Here is a 19,750-nt window from a genome sequence, read left to right on the forward strand (position 1 = left end):
TCATTGACCAACATTCTCTGGCAACACAGAGGGCAATCTTGAACCTGGTGTCTTGATAAAAGCAGTAGACAGCCATGTCATTGGGATTTGGTATTTTTCTGAGTTCTTGTTTTTATTGCTTGTTAATTGTTTTCTTTCCTACTGTTTGTATGTGCATGGGGGCGAGGTAGTTTCTATGGCTTGTGGGTGTGTCTCTTGTTCTTGTTTTATTCTGTTTGACACCAGTTTCTTTTCAAAAGAAGACAACAATAAAATAATAGAGAAACTCGAGTAGATATAACTTGAATGGAGAGTTGAATGGAGAATAAATTAACCAAAAAGAAAAGCTACAAGCACATGAGTCAGCCACCCCCAAACCTTCAACAGCTATGACTAGTGGGCAGGGAATGGTCCCCACTCCAAATACCACCTGAACAACAAACAGAAACAGCCATTAAAAAAATTATGTCTCAGAAACAGCAAGTAATCTCCATACATGTGAGAAAACAAAGTAGGGTGGTACAGGTGAGTGGAACTACCTAGAGAGAGTTGAGGAAAACGGCGTTAGAGGGCATGGTGGGGGCTTGGGGGAGGAGCACAGCCTTGAAGACCCTCCAGTTTTCTTAACCCTCAAATCTGAACCCATCTGTATGTCAATGAAAAGAGGGAAAGTAGAACTGCGCGTGACTTCAAGAGAATCAACAATAGCAGAGAATGGCCTGACACCAACATAAAGGACACCATCATTGAGAAACTTACGCACTCAAGTGGCACACAAGGTGAAGCATGCCTACAAATTTGAAAACGGAAAACCAGAGATAATGTTCCACAATGAAGACAACAATACAATAATAGAGAAACTCGAGTGGATATAACTTGAATGGAGAGTTGAATGGAGAAGAACTTTAAGGAGTTTTCAAGAGAGAGCAAACTGCCTTAAACATGGGAGAATAATAATAAAAATAAATTAACCAAAAGGAAAAGGATAAAATGTCAACAAAATAAAAACGAGGAATGCTACAAAAACTATAAGAACTAATTAAACAGTAAAAAAAAAAATACACAGCAAAATAACAGCAATAAAATTTTACCTTTCAATAACAACATTGGATGTAAGTGGATTAAATTTCCCAGTTAAGGGACAGACACTAGCACAACGGATAAGAAAACAGGAACTATTATTATGATGCTTAAGGGAAGTACACCATAGGGAAAAAGAAGACCAAAATTGACTAAAAATCATAGGATTGAAAAATATTAAATTAATGGGAAAAAAGGAGTAATAATACCAATTTCTGATAAAAGACCTCAAAGTAAAAGCCATGATAAGAGACAAAGGAGGCCATTATATAATGATTAAAGCCACAATTGAACAAAACTATGTAACCATAACACATCTATGCACCCAAGACCCTCAAACTACATTAATAAAATTTTATACTATAGAGTTGAAGAGAAAATATAAAATAATACAATCATAGGAAACTTCAATACACCTCTCTTGAGGAAGGCCAGATTAACTGGAAAGAAAACCATCAAAGATACAGAAGATTTAAACAACACAATCAATAAAGTTGATCTATTAGATACATACAGGACAGTATCCAATAACAAGGAGCACCATATCCATTCTTCTCCAGTACACATGAAATACTTCAGATTAAATCCTATGTTAGGCCACAAAGCAAGTGTTAATCAATTTAAAAGGTTCAGGATACTACAAATGATCTTATCAGATTGCAATGGTATAACATTAGAAATGAATCATAGGAAAATTAAGCACAAACAAATAAACACATGGAAATTGAATAGTATCTTAGTTAAAACCCATCAGTAGTTGAAGAAATAAGGAGTGCAATAAAAAATTTCTATCCCAAACCTTTGGGATAGTGAAATAAGAACTCAGGGGCAATGTATAGCAATAAACACACATGAGATGAAGAAGGAGGAGGAGGAAGAGGAGGAAGAGGAGGAGAAACCAAAATCACTTTAACCTAAAATTCATGACAATTTGAAGAATAACAGCAAAACAAGCCTTAGCCACCAAAAGAAAAGAAACAATATAAAATAGAGCAGAAATAAATGACTCAAAAAGAAAAAAATCCAGAAGACAAGAAATTGGTTCTTTGAAAGGATTAACAAAACTAATAACTGGCAAATATAACAGAGGAACAAAAGTAGAAGCAAATATTATGAATAAGAAATAAAGTGGGTAACATCACAACAGAACCAACTAAATTAAGAAAAGATAATTACCATACACAATATTATGAATTGTAACAAATTTGAAAACCTATAAAACAGGGCACATTTCTGGAAGCATATCACTGTATATACTCGAGTATAAGCTGACCTGAATACCAGCTGGGGCACCTAATTTTACCACAAAAACTGCATTAAAAATGTGTTGAGAAACTTAGCTTATACATGAGTATATGCAGTATCTATCCACATTAACATAGACTCAGGTAACAAATCTTAGCAGACCTAAAATACAAGAAGAAAGAGATCTGTCCATTAAAAAATTCCCAATAACAAAATGGCCAGGACATGATGGTTTTACTGGGCAGTTCTACAAAGCATTCATAGAGTAGTTGACATCAATTCTATACAAACTATTCCAGAGTATAAAAAAGGATGACATATTCCTAAATTCATTTTATGAAGCAAGTATAACACCAGAGCCAGCAATGGCATTACCAGAATAGAAAACTATAGGCACATATCTCCTATGAACATAGGCACATAGAATAAAATTCTAGCCAGTAGAATTCAGCAAACCATTAAGAAAAGGATCCATCATGATCAAGTGGGATTTCTAAATCATTAAGAAAATAGTAAGCATGCAAGGATGGTTCAATATTAGAAAAATAACCAATGCCATTCACCATATACCGTGTGTTCTCAAGTATAAGCCAACTCAAATATCAGCTAACGTACCTGATTTTACCCCAAAAGCGGCATTTAAAAATGTGCTGAAAATCTCGGCTTATACACAGGTATATATGGTAAGTAAAACAATAAAAAGGACCATAAGATTATACCACTTGAGGCAGACAAGGGATTCAACAAAATCCAACATTGATTTTTAATAAAAACATTCAGTAGAATAGAAATAGAACAGAAAGTTCTCAACATAAATAGGTGGTTTTGCCATCTATACAAAACCAACATCCAGGTGTTTTTGTTTTGTTTTTTTTCAATGTAGAGAACCTGAAAGCATTTCCCCTCTGACCAGGACCCAAACAAGGATTCCCTTTATCGCCACTGTTATTTAAAACACCTGAAAATTTTATCCAGAGCTACTAGACATAAAAAATCAAAGATACGTAGATTAGCAAGGAAGTAAAACTCTCTGCTTGAAGAACACATGGAGAATTGTGTGCACATGTGTGTGCATGTGTGTGTGTGCGTGTTATATAATCTTAATACTTGATCAAAAATTGCTGGAATTAATTGAAAAATTTGGAAGCATGACAGGCTATAATATAAAAAAATAGTTTTTTTATTAGTGAAAAGCGCTCTGAAAAGGAGAAAAAGAACATTTGTAATAAATACCCAAACATGAAATATTTAGGAGTATACCTAATCAGAGAAACAAAGGACTTGTACAAACAAAAGGATAAAATATTGCTACAAGAAATCAAGAGGCTTATGTAAATGGAAAAATGTCCCATATTCATGGACAGGGAGACCTAATATTGTGAAAATGTCAATATTACTTAATCTATAAATATAACACAATTCTGATCCAAATCCTAGCACTATTCTTCAAAGAAATGTAAAAACTAATCACTAACTTTCTATAGAAAGGAAAGAAACTCAAGATAAGTATAACACTACTAAAAAAAATAATAAAATAAGAGGACTCTCATTCTCTGATTTCAATACCCATTACATAGACACAGTAGTCAAAACAACTTGATATTTGTACAATGATATATATACAGATCCATGGATCAGAATAGAAAACCCAGAAATAAAACCAAGCACCTACTACCACCAAATTTTTGATAAGAAACTGAAACATATTAAATAGGGAAAATAAATCTTTTCAACCAATAGTGCTGGCAAAATTAGATTTCTATTCGCAGAAGAATGAAATAGGACACATACCTCTAACCATAAACAAAATTGAATTGAAGAAAGATTAAAGACCTAAATACAAACCCTACAACTATAAAGAGCTTTTATTTTAAAAATAGGGGTAAATCGAAGGGCCCTAATACAAAGGCATAGACACATTATCACACATAATAAATAGCATACACATAACAACAACAAAAGTAGAAACCCTGGGGCCTCTTAACAAAAATATGTCATTTATGTAATTTCATCAAGAGTAAAAATAGGCCTCACAGATGGTGAAAAACATTCGGACAATGATATTTCAGGTAAAGGCATAATTCTAAAATCTCATACAAATATACCACCTCAATAAGAAAAGTACAAATAAACCAATTTAAAAATGGTCAGAAGACATGAATAAATAATTTATCAAAGATGGCCAATGAAAACATTGATGAGATACTCCTTAACACCAGCACTGATATATAAATATATATATAATAGAAAACAACAAATTCAGGAGTTGATGTAGGGAGACTGGAACACTCATACACTGCTGATGGGACTACATAATTGTACAACTATTATGGAAACTGTATGGGGCTTTTCTTTGAATAAATGTGAATAGAAATACCATATGACCCAGCTGTGCTCTCTACCCAGTATATATCGCAAGGAAATAAAAAACAAAACAAGAACAAATATATGTACAGCCAATGTTTACAGTAGCATTCTGCAGAATAACAAAACATGGAAACAACTGAAAATCCATCTGTGAAGGAATGGGTAAGTACACTGCTACATATTTAATGGATTACTATGCATTCATATAGAGCAATGATGAAACTGACAAATACCTCATAACATGGATTAATTTGAAAGTCATTATACATTACAAAGTTATTCAACCTCATAAAAATAAGCATGATATGAGGCCACTGCAATAAATGGAAAAATCAAGAAAAGATGGTTTCCACAACAAAAGAAGCAGACTTTCTTGGCTATTGGGAGGATGTGATGGGGAAAGGATGAAGCAAAGGGTGAGGAGAAAATAAATGAATTTTACAAAGAGAGAGACACACAAAAATACAGATAGATACACACACAGACTTAGCCTACTTGCAATTTCAGCCATTTTAATAATAATATACTGACATTTGTGAACATGCTAGACAATTTCTGATCTCCCAGCCTATTTTCAACAGTTTCTTCTACTTGATACAATTTTTCTCATTTCTGTATTTCAGAAGTCTTCCTATCTCTTGAGACCCAGTTCAGATATAATCTTCACCATGAAGTGTTCTCTGATCTGTTTTCATAAGTTATTTGAACAAACATATTTAATACCTACTCAAGTGTTTGAGATAAAATGATAGACTGCTTTTTTAGATGAACTCAAGAGTTTAATGGGATTGATTTTTTTCCATTATAATGTAATCTGATAGGCTCAAGTACAGAGCAGTCACCCAGTCCAGACTAGGGAGAACGGAGAAGGCTGCCTGAAGGATGAGCTAGCTGCCCAGTACCCATCTGTTGCTCTTCCCCTGGATCCTCATTAAAGATACTCAATGAAGGTCTACAGTGCCATCAGATACCCACATGTCTGCCCTATTAAGATATTTATATTAATATCAATATCAACAATAATAATTGTAGCATGAGCAAGCTTGTTTGGAATATCTATGGTTCCTATTGATCAGTCTCTGTGTTCATTACATTCAGTGGACTAGCTCATTAATCTTCATAGTAGCATCTGTATGAGTATCGCTGAGCTAATCAGAGAATCTCTTCCAAATAGAAACAGAGACGATTTCATGAAGGTCACCCCTTTTCTAGATTTTTCATTCAAAAGTAAAATTACCAAGGAAATGATCGCCCTTATTCATAATTTATTTCATACAGTCACTATTTTACTTTTTACAATGAGGATGGCTTACTTGCTGAAAGTGAGGAGGACTTGAAGCACTTGCTGATGAAGATCAAGAATTGCAGCCTTCAATATGGATTACAACTCAATGTAAAGAAAGCAGAAATCCTCACAACTGGACCAATAGGTCTCACTCAAAAATTCTGCCATCGATTCAATGCCAACTCATAACAACCTTATAGGACACGGTAGAATTTCCCCTTATAGGACAGGGTAGAATTTCCCCTGTGGGTTTCTGAGACTGTAAATATGGGAGGAGAAAGCTCTGCCTTTCTCTTGAGGAGTTGCTGTTGGTTTTGAACTGTTGACCTTATGGTTGGCAGCCCAACATGTAATCACGCAGGCCAATAGGTACCATCATAACGAACAGAGAAAAGACTGAAGTTGTCAACTATATTATCTTGTTTGGATCCACGATCAGTGCTCATGAAAGCATTAGTTGAGAGATCAAACAAAAGTTTACATTGGGTAGATCTGCAGCAGAAGACCACTTTAAAGTGCTGAAAAGCAAGGATGTTTCTTCAAGGTGCACTTGACCCGAGCTATGGTATTTTCACTTGCCTCATCTGTATGTGAAAGTTGGACATTGAATAAGGAAGACTGAACAAGAATCAATGCATTTGAATTGTGATGGCCAGGAATATTGAATGTACCACAAACTGCCAAAAGAACAAACATATCTGTCTTGGAAGAAGTACAGTGAGAATAATCCTTAGAAGACAGGATGGTATGACTTCATCTAATGTGCTTTCAGACATGTTATCAGGAGAAGGAGAAGAACATCGTTCTTGGTAAGGTAGAGAGACAAAGGGAAAGAGGAAGAGCCTTCGCAGAATGGATTGACAGTGGTTCCCAATATGGGCATGTTTAGCATGGTGCAGTTTTTCATTCTGTTGTGCACAGGATCACCAAGAGTTGGAACTCTCTCCACTTAACACCACCAACAACAATGAGGATGTTGAGACTTAATGTCACATACTTTGGACATGTTCTTAGGAGATTCCATTCCCTGGAAAAACATATCATGCTTGCATAATGGAGGCTCAGTGAAAAGGAGGAAGTATAGCAAGGAGATGGATTGACACCATGTCTACAACAGTGGGCTCAAGCATGATGAAGCGGGACCAGCATTGCTTGTTCCGCTGTGCATAGAACAGAGTCACTATAGTCAGAACCTACTTGATGGCACCTAACAATAGCAACAGCCACCATGACATCACATACTAGGTATTTGTCTAATGGATGTGCAATTCTTGAATGAATTCTATAAGAATTCTAGATCCACTGTCTTGCCATTGTTGTCATGAAACAAATTAGTAGTGAGAGCGTCATTACTCATGTTGTAAATGCTTTTCTGATATATTCTTAAAATTCTTAAACTGTTGTTTGTGTCTAGATGCATATTCTATTTAGTTAGTACAGAGAAAAGAGCTTTGTTGTAAATTGTTATTATACTCTCTGCCTGTTTGTCCCTCTGTAATTTTTATTTCATCAGCAAAAACCTCCCCACATGAAAGAAACCTTGAGCATTTTATAAAGCTGCCTAGAGCTATTAAAATTACATACTCCTTTAACAGTGACTTAGGTATCTTTTTAACCTTCTCCAGAGTAAAATCTACTTCAAAAATTTGCATTTATCAGGCAAACACAATATTGTTGAAGAACACAAAATTATAAATTCATGGGCATTTGGATACTGGGGATACTTTATAATCCACATACTCATATTTTCAACTGTAATTTTTATGGCTATCTAGTTCAAATTACCAAAATGGAAAGAGCCAGCACTTTCATTATTAACTATATTTGAGGGGTTTGTAACAACTGGCCCATGAACACTCTTGATAACTTCAAATTCACAGAGGAACTTGCAGGCCAAATAATGTGCTGTCTGCTTTAGGGTATGAATTTGTCACCTCTTGATTTAAAACTCCCAAATTTGATTAGTCTTAGAAGTATTCATTTTGCACACCATTCAAAAAGTCTCCTTGCTTTAAAAATGAAAAATTGCAAGTGATTACTTTACAGCCCATTTAATTGCATTTGGAGATTTTCTGCCCCTAAAAACTCTCCTAGATAACCATATTAATGCTCTCCCCAAACACACTTTTGAACAGAGTTTTATTATGGTTAGCACCTGACCTTTCAGCATAATTGCGTGTGGTCCAAATTAATTGTTCTGTTCTATTGTGCATTGAATAATAGGGATTCTAAAATGAGACTAATTATGCAGATACCTGATAGAGAGGGGAGTCTTAGAGGGAGCTCTTTTGGGTGCCTGGAATTTAGACTATAAGGTAGAAAATGGCACTTAATTAACTAATAAACCGACTGACAAGACTGACTCCACAGGAGAGTTCTAGTCAACACAATTCAGAAAATGAGATCTCCCTTAATGGAAATATACTAAAATTGAGTTTACATGCCAAACTAAATATTGTCATGATGCAATACGCCACTGAGAGAAATATTTTATATGAATTTATTTAGAAAAATATCCCAAAATATATTTGACTATTTTCATGACTTAATTGATTTGTCCAGTAGCTTATGTCGGAAACATGAACACCATTGTGGTCCTGTATAACAAACATGAACCAACAAAAACATTGTCTTTAAGTCAGTTCGGCCTCACACTGACCCTATAGGACAGAATAGAACTACTCCATGCTTTCCTGGCCTGTGATCTTTACAGAATCAGAATGGCACATCTTTCTCCCAGGAAGCAGCTAGTGGGTTCCCATTGTCAACTTTTGGTTAGCAGTTGCAGGTGAGTACCTTAAGCACTGCTTTGCCAGAGCTCCTTCCAAACACTAAAAGTGCATGTTAAACGGTCTAAATTTAAGGCCTATTTTGTCACTAAGCTGCTGAGTTCATTGGCTGATTTTTTTCCCTACCCACTGTGCAACCCGCTTGAGTGCCTGAAGCCCATGGGGTCAAGCCAGGCTTTGGTATGGGGCACTATGAGAGGCCCCTGGGATCGGACCTGCCATCCATCCAAAGCCATGCACAATTGGTTGATTTAAAGACCTGACCCACTGCAGTTCAAACGGACTCCACTCAGAGCAACCCTCTAGGACAAAGTAGAACTGCTCCTGAGGGTTGCTGAGGCTCTCAGTCTTTACAGATGCAGACTTCTACACCTTTTATCTGCCAAGCAATTGCTAGGTGTGAACTGTCCACCTTTTCATTAGCAGTCAAAAGCTGAATCAATTGCACTATGTTTTAGGGTACAAAAGAGACCCCAGTCTTAAATATAATTTAAGGAGAACATTTATTAAGGGAAGTTATTAGCCCAAGATCATAATGGCAATTGAGGATTTATAGTCAGGATACTAGTTAGTTGAATACATCAGGGAACAAAGAACACTATCACACATTCATGAATGGTGGCAGATCAATACATTACTGCTACAGATGGGACAAGTGAAACTGCCACAGGTCCATGATTGGGACACGTACATTACATTTGATAGAGGAGCTTATAAGATTGGTCCAGGACCTTCCAAATGAAGTAGTCAAGTTCAACTGATAGGGCATGACTTACAACTCTCCAACTGCAGTATGGTGATTTCCACCAAGGACATACCCAGGCAAGCCCTGGAGAGAAACTACCCCTCCCTGAGCTTGCTGGAGAGGGATGGAGGTAATCCAATGTACTTTGCCAGAGGGCGAGACCATCTTCACACACCCTTGGTTAAGGAGCTGAAGGAATTCAATGGAGGCTTCATCCACCTGGGGAGTCTGAAGATGGATTTTGAGCTTTCATTGTCGCCATCCATCGCCTTCTGCAAATGTGGTCTTCAGAATTCGAACTCTAATACAATGTCCAGGGCTCCTTTGAAGGACCTTAGTGATTGTCTGACTAATGTAAGGGTCTCAGATTCATTTATTTTCTTCTCGTCTGCATTGATAATAGTGAAAGTCTCTATCGAGAAGCTTTAGGAGCCTAGTGGTTAAAGTGCTCACTGCTAACTAACATGTCTGTCAATGGTCTGAACCCGCTAGCGCTCTGCAGGAGAAAGATGTGCCATCCACTTCTATAAAGATCCAAGCCTTGAGAACCCTATGGGGCAGCTCTTCTCTGCCTTATGGGTCACTCTGAGTTAGAATCTACACCACACAGTGAGGTAGTCTCTCTCTACTTATTTGAAATCCTTGCTATTATTGTTGGGTTGGTCTCTATTGCCCGGTCATTGTTGCCAGATTACAGGAATCTACTGGATTAAAAAGATTTTGAACGTGGCCGGGATCTTTCCTCTAATGACTGCTTCCCCCTTTCTTTGTGCTCTCAGCTTATCTACAGGCTCAGTGAAGCACTTTATTATTATTTTTTTCAGACAAGCATCTTGGAATGAAAGACACAAACTGGGAAAAGAAAGTTTTGTTTTAACAAAGATTGTATATTAGAGATCTTCCCAATTCTAGAGGCTCTCGATCTCAAGGAAGCATGAAGGGTATGCAGGGGCTGGCGCCTAATGAGAAGGGGAAGAGAGCCCGGGAAGATTAACACTCAAATAAGAACGGGATCTTTGACTTAGCCCGTCTAGAGAATTCTTGCCTGTACGCAACCACAGGGTTCTTGTAAGACAGGCTAGAGGGACTCAAGTTAGGGTCACAGCTCTGAAGGACTTCTAGTTGAGCTTTGTTTGGACAAACTATAATTCTTCCAAACGATGTTCTAGTTCAATCGTAAAGTAATAGCAGGTTGACTCTTCAAGTGGCTCGGCAGCCAGGACAGGGACAGGGATTGTCCCTCCCGTGCCTGCTCAGGCCCCCAGAAAGGAGGTCGGGAAGAAAGCAGGCGAGCATTAAACACCTATGAAGAAATTAACTGGGCATGCTCCAATTCAGGCCCCGCCACCCCCAGCCAGGTAAACTAGGCCCAGAGTTATGACCCCACCCAGGTGGACTTAATTCAGTCAATGGGGTGGACCAACACCTTCCACCACGTCTCCCCAGCCCAAGGTTTAAAATATCCTGTCTGCGGGAAAGTGGTCTGTTTCTTTTACTCCGCTCCTGCGCCTGCTCGGTCATGCCGGGGTCTCTCTGGCCTCAGGTCACCACGTGTGGGTGCGCTGTCCCACGAGGATGCCGGTGTTCAGTTGTGGGCCCCAGCCCGGCTTCCTGGTCCTTTGGCACACTTCCCCGTAACAGCGTGTACTCTTTTGGGACTGTCAAACCTGCAACTTCTCCTGTCCCTTACAAAACCCCACTTGGATTACAAACCAGGTTTCCCGTGAATTCTTTCTCGTAAGAAGCCAAGAACTGAGGTATGGCCCTCCCGAAAATCGTAACGCAGTCACGCCTATCATTATGGAAACAAGAGTAGAGAGGATGGATTTGGGGAGATTAGGCTCCGCTCCCCATTGCCCATCCTGTTAGGTAGACTCGCATAGGCACTGGGGCGTCTTTTACGCATGCCCAGAGGTCCGAGCTACCGAAACAAAGGAGTGGCACACTGCACATGCTCAGAGATTCAGGTTTCCCGCCGCTGCCGGTACGCATGGGTGGGCGCTGCACCTGGATTGGCCCCCCTAGGCCAGGTGAATTCAATTCAGCCAATGGGGTCGACCAGGGGTCGTCCACCACGCCTCCCCGCGGAATCCTTGAAAAGGCAGGAGCGCAGCGTCGACGGGAGACTGCGTGACTCTGGGAGCAGTTTCCAGGCAAACTACGTTCGGAAGGAGCCCTGTGGGTGCCTGTGGAAACCTGAAACTTCTTCTAACGCTCACAAAACTCACTTGGATCACAAACCAGGCTTCGGAGTGAATTCTTTCTCATGCAGAGCCAAGGACCAAGGTATATCTCTCCCCCTGAGAGCCCTAACACTCCCACTCTGCTTAGTGCTAGCCCGGTTCTCACAAGGATGCTCGGTGACAGACAACAGTTGCCCTCAGTCCCCCATAATTGGCCAGTGGCTGTGTTGAACATATTTTTATAGCCCACTGTGGGCAAGGTAGTGGTGACTTCACACATTTTGTTGTGTACTATTGAGTCTAGGACACATACTTGATGTGTCACGTGCCCCACTTATTTCGCTGACTATAGTCATGACACTAGTACGTTAGGTCTTTATTAGAGTAGTTAAAATACACGAAACACCGAGGATGAGTTAGATGAACCATATTGTGATCCACCTCGGTATTCCTAGAGAGTGAATATCATTCTCTCTTATGCAGCTATGAAAACTGGCAGGCGACTTACCCAAAGTTGATGAAAATGTTAAGAATTAAGGTAAAGTTGAATTCTAACTTGAGCATAGGACCTACCGAAAGACATCTATTTGAATCCCGACTCTTCTTTATTATTACTATTTAACTTCCATAGTAATCAGTTCTTGTTTCACATAGAAGGAAATTAAGGTGCATACATTTGAATGAATTTCCCAAAGGAGTGAAATAATGTGTGTAAAGTGCTTAGCAGAACTCCCAACATTTGAAATGTAACCAATAAATACTGAATATTACAATTAATAGTAAAAGTATACTGTTTGGGGAATGAGACTGCCACTTAGAAATCATGGGAGTATCAACATGATTTTGCAATTGTTTAAAAGCTGGTGGATCATACCTTATATAGGGATATCCTGCAGTAAGCAGCAAATACTTGCCCTGAGAAAATAGAACATTTAAGAGAGCCAATGATGGTGAAAGACAATAAGAGAAACAAGAAAATTATTACCTGTTAGGCCAGGAATGGGTGGTACACCTAGGTGGGTATTACACCTGGATTGGCCCATCTATGCCAGGTGAATTTGATTCAACCAATGAGGTCGACCAGTATCTTCGACCACGCCTCCCAAGGGGCCCCTGAAAAGTCATAGGTTTTGCTCAGGTGCTCTCTCCCAGCAGCTCCGACACACAGTTCAGCACAGCCGCGCTGTGGCCCAAGTCGGGCCTCGGTCCCACACATTTGTGCCGCTCCTATCCTCTATAAACTCACTTCGATCACACACCAGGCTTACCAAGGGCCAGATATACCAAGGACCGAGGTCTATCTCTCCCATGAGAGGGAGAGAGGTAACATTGCCCTTCTTGTTGATTGGGAGTTCTCATCCTGGTTTTTGACCCAAGTCCATTGAGCCAAAGCCTAGCGGCCTTGTCATTTACAAGATTTGAATTACATTTAAATGTAATAGGAATATTGTTTTTTTGCCTCTGAGGGATCAGAAATTACATGTGTTTTAATTTATAGCTGATAAAATAGCATCTGTGTTTATTTAAATTTATTTCATATGTAAGTAAACAACCTTTGTTGATTAACTTTTTGGATGCTTTTAGAGATTGACAGTCTGAAGTTTGCTTAATTTCAACAATTACCTAATGACTATATCACAATGTAAAAGGCATTAAAGAATCCAGAATTTGCCAGCATATGCCATATTAATTTTTCCTTTAATAATACTTCCTTATGAGTTGGTTAATTAATTCTTTTCACGTAATAAACAAATTATGTATGTGTTATGGTATTTTAAGGAATGGAACACAGTTCACTTAATTGTTCATAATTATTGCAGTTTTCTTTGGGAGCTATGTAGAGTTCCTTCTTGTTAAAGTAAAGAATAGAATATTAGAAGAGAAAAATTGGAAATTGTAAGTATTAATTGAGCCTTTTCTAGAATGTTACCATGATAGTGTTACATAGTTTTGCAGTTGATTAAGTGTGCTTAGTAATTGCTTGTTGCAAGATAATCACATAACACCTCAGAGAACAAAAGAGTGAGAATCGCTCCTTTCTTTCAGCCCCAAATACCTTTTGTGATTCACAAAGACAGAAAGTGCACGATTAACTCTCATTGTATTGAAAAACAATAATGGCTTGAGCGATTGAACGTGGAGATTGAATTTTTGGCTTTTGGAGAGTTACTGAAACGTACATTTTGAAACTTTAATTTTGGTGTTAAAATTGTGTGAATATGTCTGCTGGGGAAATTTGATTGAGCCGAATTACTATGAATGCATGCTTTTACACAAAGGTCAATGACAATATAGGCAATCTATTTTAGGGTAAGCTCCCTTGCACCTTTGAAAACGATTCCTTTTTTTTTAGCTAAGTGAGAACCTCTCAAGGAATACAAAAATGTGAAAAAGATGAAAAAACCCAGGCAGCACACAGTTACATTTTTTCCTTCTAAGGCTCTCCAGTAGGGGCCATCCTGTGCATTTATTTCACAAAGGCAGCAGGTTTCCCGGCCTCAGATGGGTGTGTATCTCCAGGAGGAATGGAAGCAAAATGCAAGGAGAAGAGGGCTACTGATACAGCAATAACAAGAAAACCCATCGAAGCAGGAAGCAGGATGGAAGACAGTCTAATTCCATTGTACTTTTAAAATGGTTTCTAAACATATAGGTGTATTTGCATCAAAATGGTAAATTGACATGCAATCAATGTTCAATGATCTTTATCTCATCACAAGAAGACTGCTGTCGTGTACCAAGACCCCTCCAAACATGCTTGGCTTGGTATAACATCATAAATTCCACAGCTTGCCCAAGTGTGAGGGTAAGGTGCGTGCGTGACCTGCTTTCTGGGTGGATCCCCACACCACAGGCTTCTTGAAAGGAGTGGTGGCGTGGTGACAATACAGAGACTGAACAGGCAGGTAGCAGGAGGTGGCGAAGCAGGTTTATTGAGCAGTAAAGTAAGATCCACTGGGGACAGGCCCCTGAACGGTCTACACTACTGAAAGGGCGAAACTAGTGAGACTCCCCTCAGACCTGGAAGGTCCTTCTTGTATGTCTGACACTGACCTTGGAGTTCAGGACCAGAGATTTTCAAAGAGGAAAAAAGTGCTCCTCTTTGGCTGGGACCCAACTGTGTCCTTATTTGTCAGGGTCCTAGGTGGTCAGGCTGGAAGCGTCCATGTTTCTGGTATGTGGTGACTCATCCTTTAGACTGGTCAGGTGGTTTTCCCTGTCCTTGTCACAGGGAAAACCACCCTTAGACTATGATGAGATGCTGTCACAGAATAGCAGAACCACCTTATACATTGCCTATAATTAACCTATACTTACCTTCCTGATAAGCTGCCTCTTTTTTCTGTCCTTGTTCCTCCAGGGGAAATGTCCCATCACAGTAAGGGAGTGCTGCTGATGACCAGACCTGACCAGCTGAACATGCACAGAGGACCTTAGGTCACCTCACAACAAAATACTTTGTTCAAGGAACTAAAAGTCACTGGAAAGACATCACCAGACCAACTTGAAGACATTGGAAAGTGAGGGGCCTGAAAAACCATATTCTGTTGAGATTCATAACCCCTCCCTAAGGTATACTCATGACCGTTTCTGTGAAATTTGTTCCTAGTTCATAATGCCCCCTCAATGTACTTCCTGGTGTATATGTAGAAAACTATTGTTAGTTAGTTGCCATCTAGTTGGCTCTAATCCAGAGCAACCTTATGCACAACAAAATGAAATATTGCCTGGTCCTGGGCCATCAGCACAACGGCTCATGTGCGTAAGCCCGTTATCGCAGCCACGGTGTCAATCCATTTCCTTGAGCGCAATCCTCTCCTCCACTGCCCCTCCACTTGACCAATAGTGATGTCCTTTTCCTAAGACTGTTCTCCAAAGTCTCAGTGTCCTTGCCTCCAATAAGCACTCTGTCCATACTTCCTCTAAGACAGAAGGGTTTCTCTTTTTAGGAGTCCACGCTACTCTCAATACTCTTTTTCAGCATCACCGTTCAAATGAATAGATTCTTCTCCAGTCTCTCTATTCAATGTCCAACTTTCCCATGTACACGAGGCAACTGAAAATACTGTGGCTTGGGTTAGGCATACCTTAGTCGTCAAAGTAACATTTTTGCAACAGGTCTTTTGATCACTTGACTGCTCTTTCCATGAGCACTGACTGGATTTAAGCCAGACAAAATCCTTGACAACTTCAATCTTTTCTCCATTTATCATGATGTCACCTATTGGCCTAGTGGGGAGGATTTTTGTCTTCTGTACACTGAATTGTAATCCATATCAAAGGCTGCAATCCTTGATCTTCATCAGCAAGTGGTTCAAGTTCTCAGTAAGCAAGATTGTTTCATCTGCATATCGCAGGTTGTTAATAAGCCTCACGGCAAACCCGATACTGCACTCTTCGTCACATGCACTCTTCTTTTCTCTGATTATTTACTGAGCATACAGGTTGAATAAGAATGGTGAGAGAATACAACCTTGTCGCACACCCTTCCTGATTTTAAACCATGCACCTTTCCTTGTTCTGTTCACACAACCATCTCTTGACCAATGTATGAGTTTCTCAAGCACAATGCAGTGTTCTGGAATTTCCATTCTTCACTAGGTTATCCATAGTTTCTTGTGATCTACATAATCAAATATCCTGGCATAGTCAATAAAACACAAGTAAACATCTTTCTGATATTCTCTTCTTTCATCCAAGATTCATTTAACATCAGCAATTATATCCATTATTCCACATCCTTTTCTGAATCTGGCTGGAACCTCTGGCCCTGTCAGTGTGCTGCTACAACAATTGTTGGATGATCTTCAGCAAAATTTTACTGGTATGTGATATCAGTGATACTATTTTATAGCTTAAGCATTCTGTGGGGTCATCTTTCTTTGGAATTGGTACAACTATGGATCTCTTCCAGTCAGTTGGCCAATGTGTTAGTCTGGCTAGACGAGAAACAAATTCATAGACACTGGCATGTATGTAAGAAAGAACTTTATCAACATGCGGAATTGAATATTGAGAAAAAATCCCAGTCTAGTCCAGATCAAGTTCATAAGTCCAATATTAGCCTGTATGTCCGATACCAATCTGAAAAGTCCTCTTCAGAATCAGGAAACACGTGCAATGATGCTGAATGCAGGACAATCACAGGTTAGTGAGTGTAAAGTCTTGTGGACCCAGTGGTGCTGTAAGCATCTCAGAGCTGGCATGGGTCTTCATTTGGCTCCTCCAGCTCCAGGGCTCTAGTGTAACTCCATGTGTCTTGTCAGGAATATGAATCAGAGAGACTGTCTATATCTGGTCTCCAGTGAGCAATTTAGCTCTGTAGCACCTCCAAATGAGCTCATCAAGCTGTAACCTGATTGACAGGCTAGACCCCACTCCTTTTTAAGTTAACACCAGATTATGTAACTACCACAGGCAAATACCTGTCTCCCAAATTTCCTGGCATAGATGAGTGAGTGCTTTCAGTGCTTCATCAGCTTGTTGAAACATTTCAATTGGTACAGCATTAATTCATCAAGCCTTATATTTGGCTAATGCTTTCAGTGCAGCTTGGACTTCTTTGCTCAGTATCATTAGTTCTTTCTCATATGTGATCTCTTCATATGGTTGAATGTTGACTAGTTCTTTTTGGTACAGTGACTGTGTATTCTTTCCATCTTCTTTTGAAGTTTCTTGTATCGTTTAATATTTTGTTCATAGAAACTTTCAATATTGCAACTGGAGGCTTAAAATTTTTCTTGAGTTCTTTCAGTTTAAGATATGCTTAGTGTATTCTTCTCTTTTGGTTTTCTGTGAAATGTCTTTACACATTTCATTATAATATTTGGTCTTGTCTTTTTTTTTTTTTTTAATATGGAACGCTTCACGAATTTGCGTATCATCCTTGCGCAGGGGCCATGCTAATCTTCTCTGTATCGTTCCAATTTTAGTATATGTGCTGCCGAAGCGAGCACTGGTCTTGTCTTCTTGAGCTGCCCTTTGAAGTTTTCTGTTCAGCTCTTGGACTTCCTCATTCTTCCATTTACTTTAGATATTCTAAGATGAGCAATTTTCAGAGTCTATCTGGCATCCACTTTGGTCTGTCCTTCCTTTCCTGTCTTTTTAATGACCTTCTGCTCTCTTCATGAATGATGTTCTTGATATTCTCCCTCAGCTCATCAGCTCTATTGTGATTAGTGTTCAGTGCATCAAATCAGTTCTTGAGATGGTCTCAAAATTCAGGTGGGATAGACTCAAGCCATATTTTGTTTCTTGTGGAATTTCTAATATTCTTCAGCTTTAACCTGACTTTACATATGAGCAATTAATGGTGTTCCATAACCAGCTCCTGGTCTGCTTTTAGCTAATATTGGGCTTCTCGATGGTCTTTTCCACAGATATAGTCAATTTGATTTCTGTGTATTCCAGCTGGAGAAGTTCATGTGTATGTCTTTAGTGTTGTTGAGAAAAAATATTTTCTATGAAAAAATTGTTGGTTTTGCAAAATTCTATTATACAGTCTCCAGCTACATTTCTCTCACCAAGTCCATATTTTCAAATTACTGTTCCTTCCTGTTTGTTTCCAACTTTTGGATTCAAATCATCAATAATTATTAATGCATATTGATTTCATGTTGGAGGAATTTCCAACTGAAGTCATTGATCGAATTCTGCAATTTCTTCACCACTAGCTTTTGTGGTTGGTGCATAAATTTGAATAATAGTTGTATTGTTTGGATATCCTTGAAGATGGATAGATATAATCTTATCAGAGACAGCATTGTAATTCATAAAGGATTTTTGCAATGTCTGTTTGGACAATGAATGCCATGCCATTCCTCTTAATTGTGTTATTCTCAGTATAAATTAAAGCATTATATGATTTTATGGTTCTAAATGACCCATATCATGCCATTACAGTTCACTGATACCTAGGACATTGACCTTTACAAGTTCAATTTCCTTTGTTATGATTTCCAATTTTCCTAGATTTATACTTTGTTGCATATTCCAAGTTCCAATCATTTGCAGGTTTTTGCAGCTGTTTCTTCTTGCCTTGAGTTGTGCTCAATCATCAAATGAAGGCCCTAAAGGGTCCACTCCCCCAGGTTTCAGATGACTCATGTCACCATGGTCCATCCTTCTCTGAGAATCAGGTCCTCCTCAGTCACACTGTCCATCTTGAGGCCACTGGATTAAGCATGACGCGAGGAGTAGTGACACAGTCTAGAGAATCCGTGTCCAATTGCATTTTCCTGCTTGTAGAGGAGTTAGAAAATAGACAGACAAAATAATTGCATATTTTTGCTTATGTCACACATGGAGAAAATAAACATGGTGGTGTTGGAGAGTTAAAAAGGGAGCATTTTTGCTAATCAGAATACGTCGGGAGTATTTTCTCTTTAAAAGATGACATTGAGGCTAAGACTTGGAGAAGAGGGAAAAACAAAACAAAACAAACAAACAAAAACCAGACGTGTGAACTGGGAGTAAAGAGCGTCTAGGAGTAATACATAAGCAGACACAAACATTATTCTTTTTCAATTTTGAGGTTAAAATGTGTGTGTAACTAGCTCTGGTTCCTCCCTTTATAATATCACCGGGACATTTCAGGATCTTTTTCTTTGCCATTACAGCCAACACACAAAAATTATTAATGTATTCTTTTAAATTCCAATTTGGAAATAAAAAAATAGCTAAACTTGTAAATTATGTAAATTGTACAAAATGGAAAAGACGCTTTCTGATTATATATGTATATATAAATGATTTGTCTCCATATTTGAGTTTATAATGCTTCTGCACAGAATAGAGGCTTTCTCTGGAAATACCAACAATAGCAGTTTCTTACCAGTTGCCACTGAATTCACTCTAAGGCATGGGGACCCCGTGCATGCCAGAGGAGAGCTGTGTTCCAGGAGGGCTCCAGTGGGTCAGATTTCAGAAACAGAGTGCCAACATACCTTTCTTCCAACATATCTCTGATTGAACTTGAACCTCTAGTCTTTTAACAGTCAAGAACATTAACCATTTGCAAACATTAACCAAACAGTGACTCCCACCCTTTCTATTGAAGGGCATACATATTTCATAT

The 19,750-nt window shown here is 38.8% G+C and overlaps 1 long non-coding RNA gene and 1 other non-coding gene across 2 annotated transcripts in view; one reads left to right on the forward strand and one right to left on the reverse strand.

The window, feature by feature from the left end:
* Window positions 1-11,734: 11,734 nt before the first annotated feature.
* The window catches only part of LOC123522119, a 15,258-nt gene continuing 7,242 nt past the window's right edge, over window positions 11,735-19,750 (forward strand). The window contains exons 1-2 of the long non-coding RNA XR_006680421.1: window positions 11,735-11,776; window positions 15,035-15,246. This is a non-coding gene — a long non-coding RNA (uncharacterized LOC123522119). The remainder of the gene's footprint in view (window positions 11,777-15,034; window positions 15,247-19,750) is intronic.
* Window positions 17,524-17,630, reverse strand: LOC115870787. The gene has a single exon (XR_004046915.1). It is a non-coding gene; the product is annotated as a U6 spliceosomal RNA (small nuclear RNA).

The sequence above is a fragment of the Echinops telfairi genome, unplaced genomic scaffold (genome assembly GCF_000313985.2).
Source record: "Echinops telfairi isolate 266 unplaced genomic scaffold, ASM31398v2 ScPeMD7_2291;HRSCAF=2852, whole genome shotgun sequence".
In the NCBI taxonomy this organism is placed as follows: Eukaryota; Metazoa; Chordata; class Mammalia; order Afrosoricida; family Tenrecidae; genus Echinops; species Echinops telfairi.